This window comes from Anser anser (genome assembly GCF_964211835.1).
Source record: "Anser anser genome assembly, chromosome: 6".
NCBI classification, from domain to species: Eukaryota; Metazoa; Chordata; class Aves; order Anseriformes; family Anatidae; genus Anser; species Anser anser.
In genome coordinates this window covers 41,124,403-41,133,318 of record NC_139726.1, presented here as the reverse complement: position 1 = coordinate 41,133,318, position 8,916 = coordinate 41,124,403, and positions in this window count along the sequence as shown.

The window sequence follows — 8,916 nt, the reverse complement described above, 5'->3', positions numbered from 1 at the left end:
CACCACTGAGAATGCAGTGCAGTGAGTGCAGAGAGTGCACTGGCACCACTGGGGATGCAGTACAGTGAGTCCAGAGAGTGCACTGGCACCACTGGGGATGCACTGCAGTGAGTCCAGAGAGTGCACTGGCACCACTCAGGGTGCAGTGCGGTGAGTCCAGAGAATGCACTGGCAATAATGGGGATGCAGTGCAGTGAGTCCAGAGAGCGCACTGGCTCCACTGGGGATGCAGTGCAGTCAGTCCTGTGAGTGTACTGGCACCACTGGGGATGCAGTGCAGTGAGTCCAGAGAGTGCACTGGCACCAACGGGGATGCACTGCAGTGAGTCCAGAGAGTGCACTGGCACCAGTGGGGATGCACTTCAGTGAGTCCAGAGAGTGCACGGGCTCCACTGGGATGCAGTGCAGTGAGTCCAGAGAGTGCACTGGCACCACTGGGGATGCAGTGCAGTGAGTCCAGAGAGTGCACTGACACCACTGGGGATGCAGTGCAGTGAGTCCACAGAGTGCACTGGCACCACTGGGGATGCAGTGCAGTGAGTCCAGAGAGTGCACTGGCACCACTGGGGATGCAGTGTAGTGAGTGCAGAGAGTGCACTGTGAACACTGGGGATGCAGTGCAGTGAGTCCAGAGAGTGCACTGGCACCACTTGGGATGCAGTGCAGTGAGTCCAGAGTGTGCACTGGCACCACTGGGGATGCACTGCAGTGAGTCCAGAGATTGCACTGGCACCACTGGGGATGCACCTCAGTGAGTCCAGAGAGTGCACTGGCACCACAGGGGATGCACTGCAGTGAGTCCAGAGAATGCACTGGCACCACTGGGGTGCAGTGCAGTGAGTCCAGAGAGTGCACTGGCACCACTGGGGATGCAGTGCAGTGAGTCCAGAGAGTGCACTGGCACCAGAGGGAATGCACTGCAGTGAGTCCAGTGAGTGCACTGGCACCACTGTGGATGCACTGCAGTGAGTCTAGAGAGTGCACTGGCACCACTGGGGATGCAGTGCAGTGAGTCCAGAGAGTGCACTGGCACCACTGGGGATGCAGTGCAGTGAGTCCAGAGAGTGCACTGGCACCACTGGGGATGCACTGCAGTGAGTCCAGAGAGTGCACTGTCACCACTGGGGATGCAGTACAGTGAGTCCACAGAGTGCACTGGTACCAGTGGGGATGCAGTACAGTGAGTCCAGAGAGTGCAGTGGCACCACTGGGGATGCAGTGCAGTGAGTCCAGAGAGTGCACTGGCACCACTGGGGATGCACTTCAGTGACTCCAGAGAGTGCACTGGCACCACTGGGGTTGCAGTGCAGTGAGTCCAAAGACTTCACTGGCAAAACTGGAGATGCAGTGCAGTGAGTCCAGAGAGTGCACTGGCACCACTGGGGATGCAGTGCAGTGAGTCCAGAGATTGCACTGGCACCAACGGGGCTGCAGTGCAGTGAGTCCAGAGAGTGCACTGGCACCACTGGGGATGCACTGCAGTGAGTCCAGAGATTGCACTGGCACCACTGGTGATGCAGTACAGTGAGTCTAGAGAGTGCACTGGCACCACTGGGGATGCAGTGCATTGAGTCCAGAGAGTGCACTGGCACAACTGGGGATGCACTTCAGTGAGTCCAGAGAGTGCACTGACACCACTGGGGATGCAGTGCAGTGAGTCCAGAGAGTGCACTGGCTCCACTGGGGATGCAGTGCATTGAGTCCAGAGAGTGCACTGGCACAACTGGGGATGCACTTCAGTGAGTCCAGAGAGTGCACTGACACCACTGGGGATGCAGTGCAGTGAGTCCAGAGAGTGCACTGGCACCACTGGGGATGCAGTGCAGTGAGTCCAGAGAGTGCTCTGGCACCACTGGGGATGCACTGCAGTGAGTCCAGAGAGTACACTGGCACCACTGGGGATGCAGTGCAGTGAGTCCAGAGAGTTCACTGGCACCACTGGGGATGCAGTCCAGTGAGTCCAGTGAGTGCACTGGCACCACTGGGGATGCAGTGCAGTGACTGCAGAGAGTACACTGGCACCACCGGGGATGCAGTGCAGTGAGTCCAGTGAGTGTACTGGCACCACTGGGGATGCAGTCCAGTGAGTCCAGTGAGTGCACTGGCACCACTGGGGATGCAGTGCAGTGAGTCCAGAGAGTACACTGGCACCACTGGGGATGCAGTGCAGTGAGTCCAGAGAGTTCACTGGCACCACTGGGGATGCAGTCCAGTGAGTCCAGTGAGTGCACTGGCACCACTGGGGATGCAGTGCAGTGAGTCCAGAGAGTGCACTGGCACCACTGGGGATGCAGTGCAGTGAGTCCAGTGAGTGTACTGGCACCACTGGGGATGCACTTCAGTGAGCCCAGAGAGTGCACTGGCACCACTGAGAATGCACTTCAATGAGTCCAGAGAGTGCACTGGCACCACTGGGGATGCACCGCAGTGAGTCCAGAGAGTGCACTAGCACCACTGGGGATGCAGTGCAGTGAATCCAGTGAGTACACTAGCACCACTGGGGATGCAGAGCAGTGAGTCCAGAGAGCTCACTGGCACCACTGGGGATGCAGTGCAGTGAGTCCAGAGAGTGCACTGGCACCACTGGAGATGCAGTACAGTGAGTCCAGTGAATGCACTGGAACCACTGGGGATGCAGTGCAGTGAGTCCAGAGAGTGCACTGGCACCACTGGTGATGCAGTACAGTGAGTCCAGTGAGTGCACTGGTACCACTGGGCCTGCAGTGCAGTGAGTCCAGAGAGTGCACTGGCACCACTGGGGATGCAGTGAAGTGAGTCCAGAGAGTGCACTGGCACCACTGGGGATGCAGTGCAGTGAGACCAGAGAGTGCACTGACTCCACTCGGGATGCACTGCAGTGACTCGAGAGAGTGCACTGGCACCACTGGGGATGCAATGCAGTGAGTCCAGAGAGTGCACTGGCACCACTGAGGATGCAGTGCAGTGAGTCCAGAGAGTGCACTGGCACCACTGGGGATGCAGTGCAGTGACGCCAGAGACTTCACTGGCACCACTGAGAATGCAGTGCAGTGAGTGCAGAGAGTGCACTGGCACCACTGGGGATGCAGTGCAGTGAGTCCAGAGAGTGCACTGGCACCACTGGGGATGCACTGCAGTGAGTCCAGAGAGTGCACTGGCACCACTGGGGATGCACTGCAGTGAGTCCAGAGAGTGCACTGGCACCACTGGGGATGCACTACAGTGAGTCCAGAGATTGCACTGGCACCACTGGGGATGCAGTGCAGTGAGTCCAGAGAGTGCACTGGCAGCACTGGGGATGCAGTTTAGTGAGTCCAGAGAGTGCACTGGCACCACTGGGGATGCACTTCAGTGAGTCCAGAGAGTGTACTGACACCACTGGGGATGCGGTGCAGTGAGTCCAGAGAGTGCACTGGCACCACTGGGGATGCAGTGCAGTGAGTCCAGAGACTGCACTGGCACCACTGGGGATGCACTGCAGTGAGTCCAGAGACTGCACTGGCACCACTGGGGATGCAGTGCAGTGAGTCCAGAGAGTGCACTTGCACCACTGGGGATGCAGTGCAGTGAGTCCAGAGAGTGCACTGGCACCACTGGTGATGCAGTCCAGTGAGTCCAGTGAATGCACTGGCACCACTGGGGATGCTGTGCAGTGAGTGCAGAGAGTGCACTGGCACCACCTGTGATGCAGTACAGTGTGTCCAGTGAGTGCACTGGCACCACTGGGGATGCAGTGCTGTGACTCCAGAGAGCGCACTGGCACCACTGGGGATGCAGTGCAGTCAGTCCAGTGAGTGCACTGGCACCACTGGGGATGCAGTGCAGTGAGTGCAGAGAGTGCAATGGCACCAATGGGGATGCACTTCAGTGAGTCCAGAGAGTGCACTGGCACCACTGGGGATGCAGTGCAGTGAATCCAGTGAGTGCACTGGCACCACTGGGGATGCAGTGCTGTGACTCCAGAGAGCGCACTGGCACCACTGGGGATGCAGTGCAGTGAGTCCAGAGAGTGCACTGGCACCACTGGGGATGCAGTGCAGTGAGTCCAGAGAGTGCACTGGCACCACTGGGGATGCAGTGCAGTGAGTCCAGAGAGTGCACTGGCACCACTGGGGATGCACTGCAGTGAGTCCAGAGATTGCACTGGCACCACTGGGGATGCAGTGCAGTGAGTGCAGAGAGTGCACTGGCACCACTGGGGATGCACTTCAGTGAGTTCAGAGAGTGCACTGGCACCACTGGGGATGGGTTTCAAGCCAACTGCATTAACCGCTCATGCTTCTTTCTTATGAGACGTTAGTAAACCAATTACATAGCCTTGTCAAGACTAAATCACAGGTAAAAATCCTGTACATCTCATGTGGCCAACCGCTCCCAACTAGGATTCCAAGAACCAGGAGGTTCGGTGAAAATAGGGCTAGTGCTATTAGAGGGGTGATTATTAGGGTAAGCCCTAAGCTGTCTTTAATGGAGAAGTATGGGTGGAATGGGATTTTGTCGCAGTCTGATACGATTCCTAGTGGGTTATTTGAGCCTGATTCGTGTAGGAAGGTTAGGTGGACTAGGGTGATTCCTGCAATTAGGAAGGGCAGTAGGAAGTGGATGGCGAAGAATCGGGTTAAGGTTGGATTGTCTACTGAGAATCCTCCTCAGGCTCATTCTACTAGAGTTTGCCCAATGTACGGGATGGCTGAGAATAGGTTGGTGATTACGGTGGCCCCTCAGAATGACATTTGTCCTCATGGTAGGACATACCCTACGAAGGCAGTTGCTATTAGGGTGAGTAGGAGGATTACTCCTGTGTTTCAGGTTTCTTTGTATAGGTAGGAGCCGTAGTAGAGGCCTCGTCCGATGTGTAAGTAGATGCAGATAAAGAAGAGCGAAGCACCGTTGGCGTGGAGGTTGCGGATGAGCCATCCGTACTGGACGTCTCGGCATGTGTGAGCTACTGAGGAGAAGGCGAGTGAAGTGTCTGCGGTGTAGTGTATGGCTAGTAGCAGGCCTGTTAGGATTTGTGTGGCTAAGCAGATGGCTAGAAGGGAGCCGAAGTTTCATCAGGCAGAGATGTTGGAGGGGGCGGGTAGGTCGATTAGGGAGTTGTTGATTATTTTTAGTAGGGGATGGGATTTGCGGATGTTAGGGGCCATTAGTGAGTCTGTGTGTTATTAGGATTATTACCAGGATGGAGAGGGCGAAGGATCCTAGGTAGGCCTTAATTAGCCCTGTGTGTATTGAGGTTGCGGCTTTGCTTGCGGCTACTTGTAGTTCAGCAAGGCCCTCTGGCCCTATTTTTTTGAGTCAGGAGAGGTCGATCAAGTGTAGGGCAATGTTTTGTCCCTTTTCTAGTAGGTTTTTGGAGAAGAATCGGTGTACTAGGGGGTTGAAGTACCCTAATGCAGAGGAGAAGTTTATGAGGGGGTTTGGTTTGGGGTGAGTGAGGGTGTGTGTTATGTTCGATAGTTCTAGGGCTAGGATGATTCCTAGGATTGTTATGAGGATGGCAGCGGTTTTGGTGATAAGGGGTATGGTTATTGGGGGGGTTTTGGTTGGTGTGATGAAAGAGGTAATGATTATTCCTGCTGTAATGCTGCCTAGGGCGAGTCGGGTTAGGGGGGCGGTGATTAGTGGGTTGTTTTCGTTTATTGATACTATTGGGGGGATTCGGGTTTGTCCAGCTTGGACTAGGATGGTTATGCGGATGCTGTAGGTTGCGGTGAATGCTGTGGCTATAAGGGTTAGGAGTAGGGCTCAAGTATTTAGGTATGATGTGTTTAAGCTTTCGATGATGAGGTCTTTTGAGTAGAATCCGGCTAGGAATGGGGTTCCTATCAGCGCCAGGTTTCCGATGGTTAGGCAGGAAGTAGTGACTGGGAGTATTTTCTGTAGGCCTCCTATCTTTCGGATATCTTGTTCTCCGTTTAGGTTGTGGATGATAGACCCTGAGCATAGGAATAGTATGGCTTTAAAGAAGGCATGGGTTGAGATGTGTAGGAAGGCTAGTTGTGGGAGGTTTAGTCCGATAGTGACTATTATTAGTCCTAGTTGGCTGGATGTTGAGAAAGCAATGATTTTTTTGATGTCATTTTGGGTTAGGGCGCATGTGGCAGCGAATAGGGTTGATAGAGCACCTAGGCATAGGCAGGCAGTTAGGGCTGTCTGGTTGGTGGCTAGCAGGGGGTGCATGCGGATGAGCAGGAAGATTCCGGCTACTACTATGGTACTGGAGTGCAGTAGGGCTGATACTGGGGTGGGGCCTTCTATTGCTGCGGGCAGTCATGGGTGGAGTCCAAATTGGGCGGATTTTCCTGCGGCTGCGAGGATTAATCCTATGAGGGGGAGGATTGGGGTTTGGTGGGGGTGTACGGCTTGTTGGATCTCTCAGGTGTTGAATGTTGAAGCTAGTCATGCTATGCTCAGGATCAGTCCGACGTCTCCGATTCGGTTGTAGATTACGGCTTGTAGGGCGGCGGTGTTGGCATCTGCTCGGCCTTGTCATCAGCCGATGAGAAGGAAGGACATGATTCGTACTCCTTCCCAGCCTACGAATAGGAGGAATATGTTGTTTGCGGTTGTTAGGAGGAGTATGGCGACTAGGAATGTCAGTAGGTAGGTGAAAAATTTTGTTACGTATGGCTCTGAGGCCATGTATCATATGGCGAATTGTAGGATTGATCATGTTACAAATAGGGCGATTGGAAGAAATGTTATTGAGTATTGGTCTATTTTTAGGCTCAGGGGGATTTTAAAGTTTATAATGAATTTTCACTCCCAGTGGCAGGTGACAGATTCTACTCCCGAGTAGATGAATGCGGTTGTAGGGGCTAGGCTAATTAGGAATGCGGTTTTAACAGCGCGGGTGGTGGCTTGTGGGGTGTTTTTAAAGTTTTTAAATAGAAATGGCAGGATGATTGGGGTTAGGAGGATTGTCAGCGTGAGTAGTGTGAGGGAGTTGATTAGTAGTGTGGGGTTCACTACTTTTACTTGGATTTGCACCAAGATGGGTGGTTCCTAAGACCAGTGGATTGCTGTTATCCTTTAAAAGTAAGGGGGCTGAGGTTTTAGGCTCAGATGTAAGAGTTAGCAGCTCTTGTTGGTTAAACCCTCCCCTCGGCAGGTAAGAAGGTTTGAACTTCTATTCTTAGAATCACAGTCTAATGTTTGGTTTAAACTATACTTGCATGAGGGGATTCCGGAGATCAGTTCGGGTTTGAGGATTAGGAGGAATATTGGGATAATGTGGAGTGTTATGAGCAGGTGTTCTCGCGTGGTTGAGTTTTGCATAGATGTGATGTGGGAGGGGATTGAGCCTCGTTGGGTCATTAGTAGTATGAATAAGGTGTAGGAGGCGGTTAGTAGGGTTGCGATTCCTGTTAGGATGATCGTGAAGGCAGATCAGTTGAATAAGGTGATTATAATGGTTAGCTCTGCTATGAGGTTTGTTGTTGGGGGTAAGGCTATGTTTGTTAGATTGGCCAGCAATCATCAGGTAGCTATGAGTGGTAGGAGAGGTTGTAGGCCTCGTGTGAGTAGTAGAATTCGACTGTGCGTACGTTCATAGTTTGTGTTGGCTAGGCAGAATAGTATGGAGGAAGTTAGTCCATGGGAAATTATTAGGATCATTGCCCCTGAGAATGATCAGTGGGTTTGGATTATTCCTGCGGCGATAACTAGGCCTATGTGGCTAACGGATGAATAAGCGATTAGTGATTTTAGGTCTGTCTGTCGTAGGCAGATTGAGCTAGTCATTAGGGCGCCTCATAGGGCCAGGGTTAGGAAGGGGTAGTGCAGGAGGTTGGACAGTGGGCCCATAAATAGAGTGACTCGTATAATTCCGTATCCTCCTAGCTTTAGTAGTAGGGCGGCGAGGAGTATTGAGCCTGCGATGGGTGCTTCTACGTGGGCTTTTGGCAGTCAGAGGTGTAGGCCGTATAGTGGGGCTTTTACTATGAATGCTATGAGCAGTGCTAGACCTGATAGTATTCCTGTCCATGAGGTGGATAGGGTTGGGTGGGTTAGTTGTAGGGTTGGCAGGTGCAGGGTGCCAATTTTCACGTATAGGTGTATGATTGTGATTAGCAGGGGTAGAGAGCTTACTGGCGTGTAGAATAGCAGGTAGATGCCAGCGCTTAGGCGTTCTGGTTGGTTCCCCCATCGGGTGATTAAGATTAGGGTGGGAATGAGGGTTGCTTCAAATGAGATGTAAAATAGTGCTAGTTCTGTGGTGGAAAAGGCTAGTAGGATGAATGGCTGGACTGCGACTAAGGTTGAGATAAAGATTCGTTTGCGTTGTAGGGGTTCTTGTTGCAGGTGGTTTTGGCTTGCTATGATTATGAGTGGGAGTAGTCAGCAGGATAGTACTAGGAGGGGGGATGAGATTTGGTCAATTCCTGTTCAGTTGGATAAAAATTTGTAGGGGTAGTAGGTTGGGATTAATCACTGTAGGCTTAGGGCAGCGATTAGGAGGCTGTATAAGGTGGTGTTAGTCCATAGAAATTTTGGTGGAGACAGCAGGGCTGTTGGAAGAAGTATGATTGTGGGTAGGATGATTTTTAGCATTGCAGGAGGTTTAGGTTGTGTAGATGGTCGGAGCCATGTGTGCGGGTGGAGGCTACTAGGATGGCCAGGCCTGTGCCCGCCTCACACGCTGAGAAGGTTAGCATGAGAATTGGTACCATGGTGAATGAGGAGACTTGGTTTTCGATGGATCATATTGATAGGCCTACGAATATCGATAATATTATGCTTTCAAGGCATAGTAGGGCGGATACTAGGTGGGTTCGGTGGAAGGCTAGTCCTAGTCCGCTGAAAATGAAGGCTGAGTAGAAGCTTAAATGTAGGGGCGACATAAGAAAGTTACAGGGTTGGCTGTAATCTGCTGGGTCGAAACCAGCTATCTTTTTGGTTAGACTAACTTTCTGTTATTCTGCTCATTCTAGG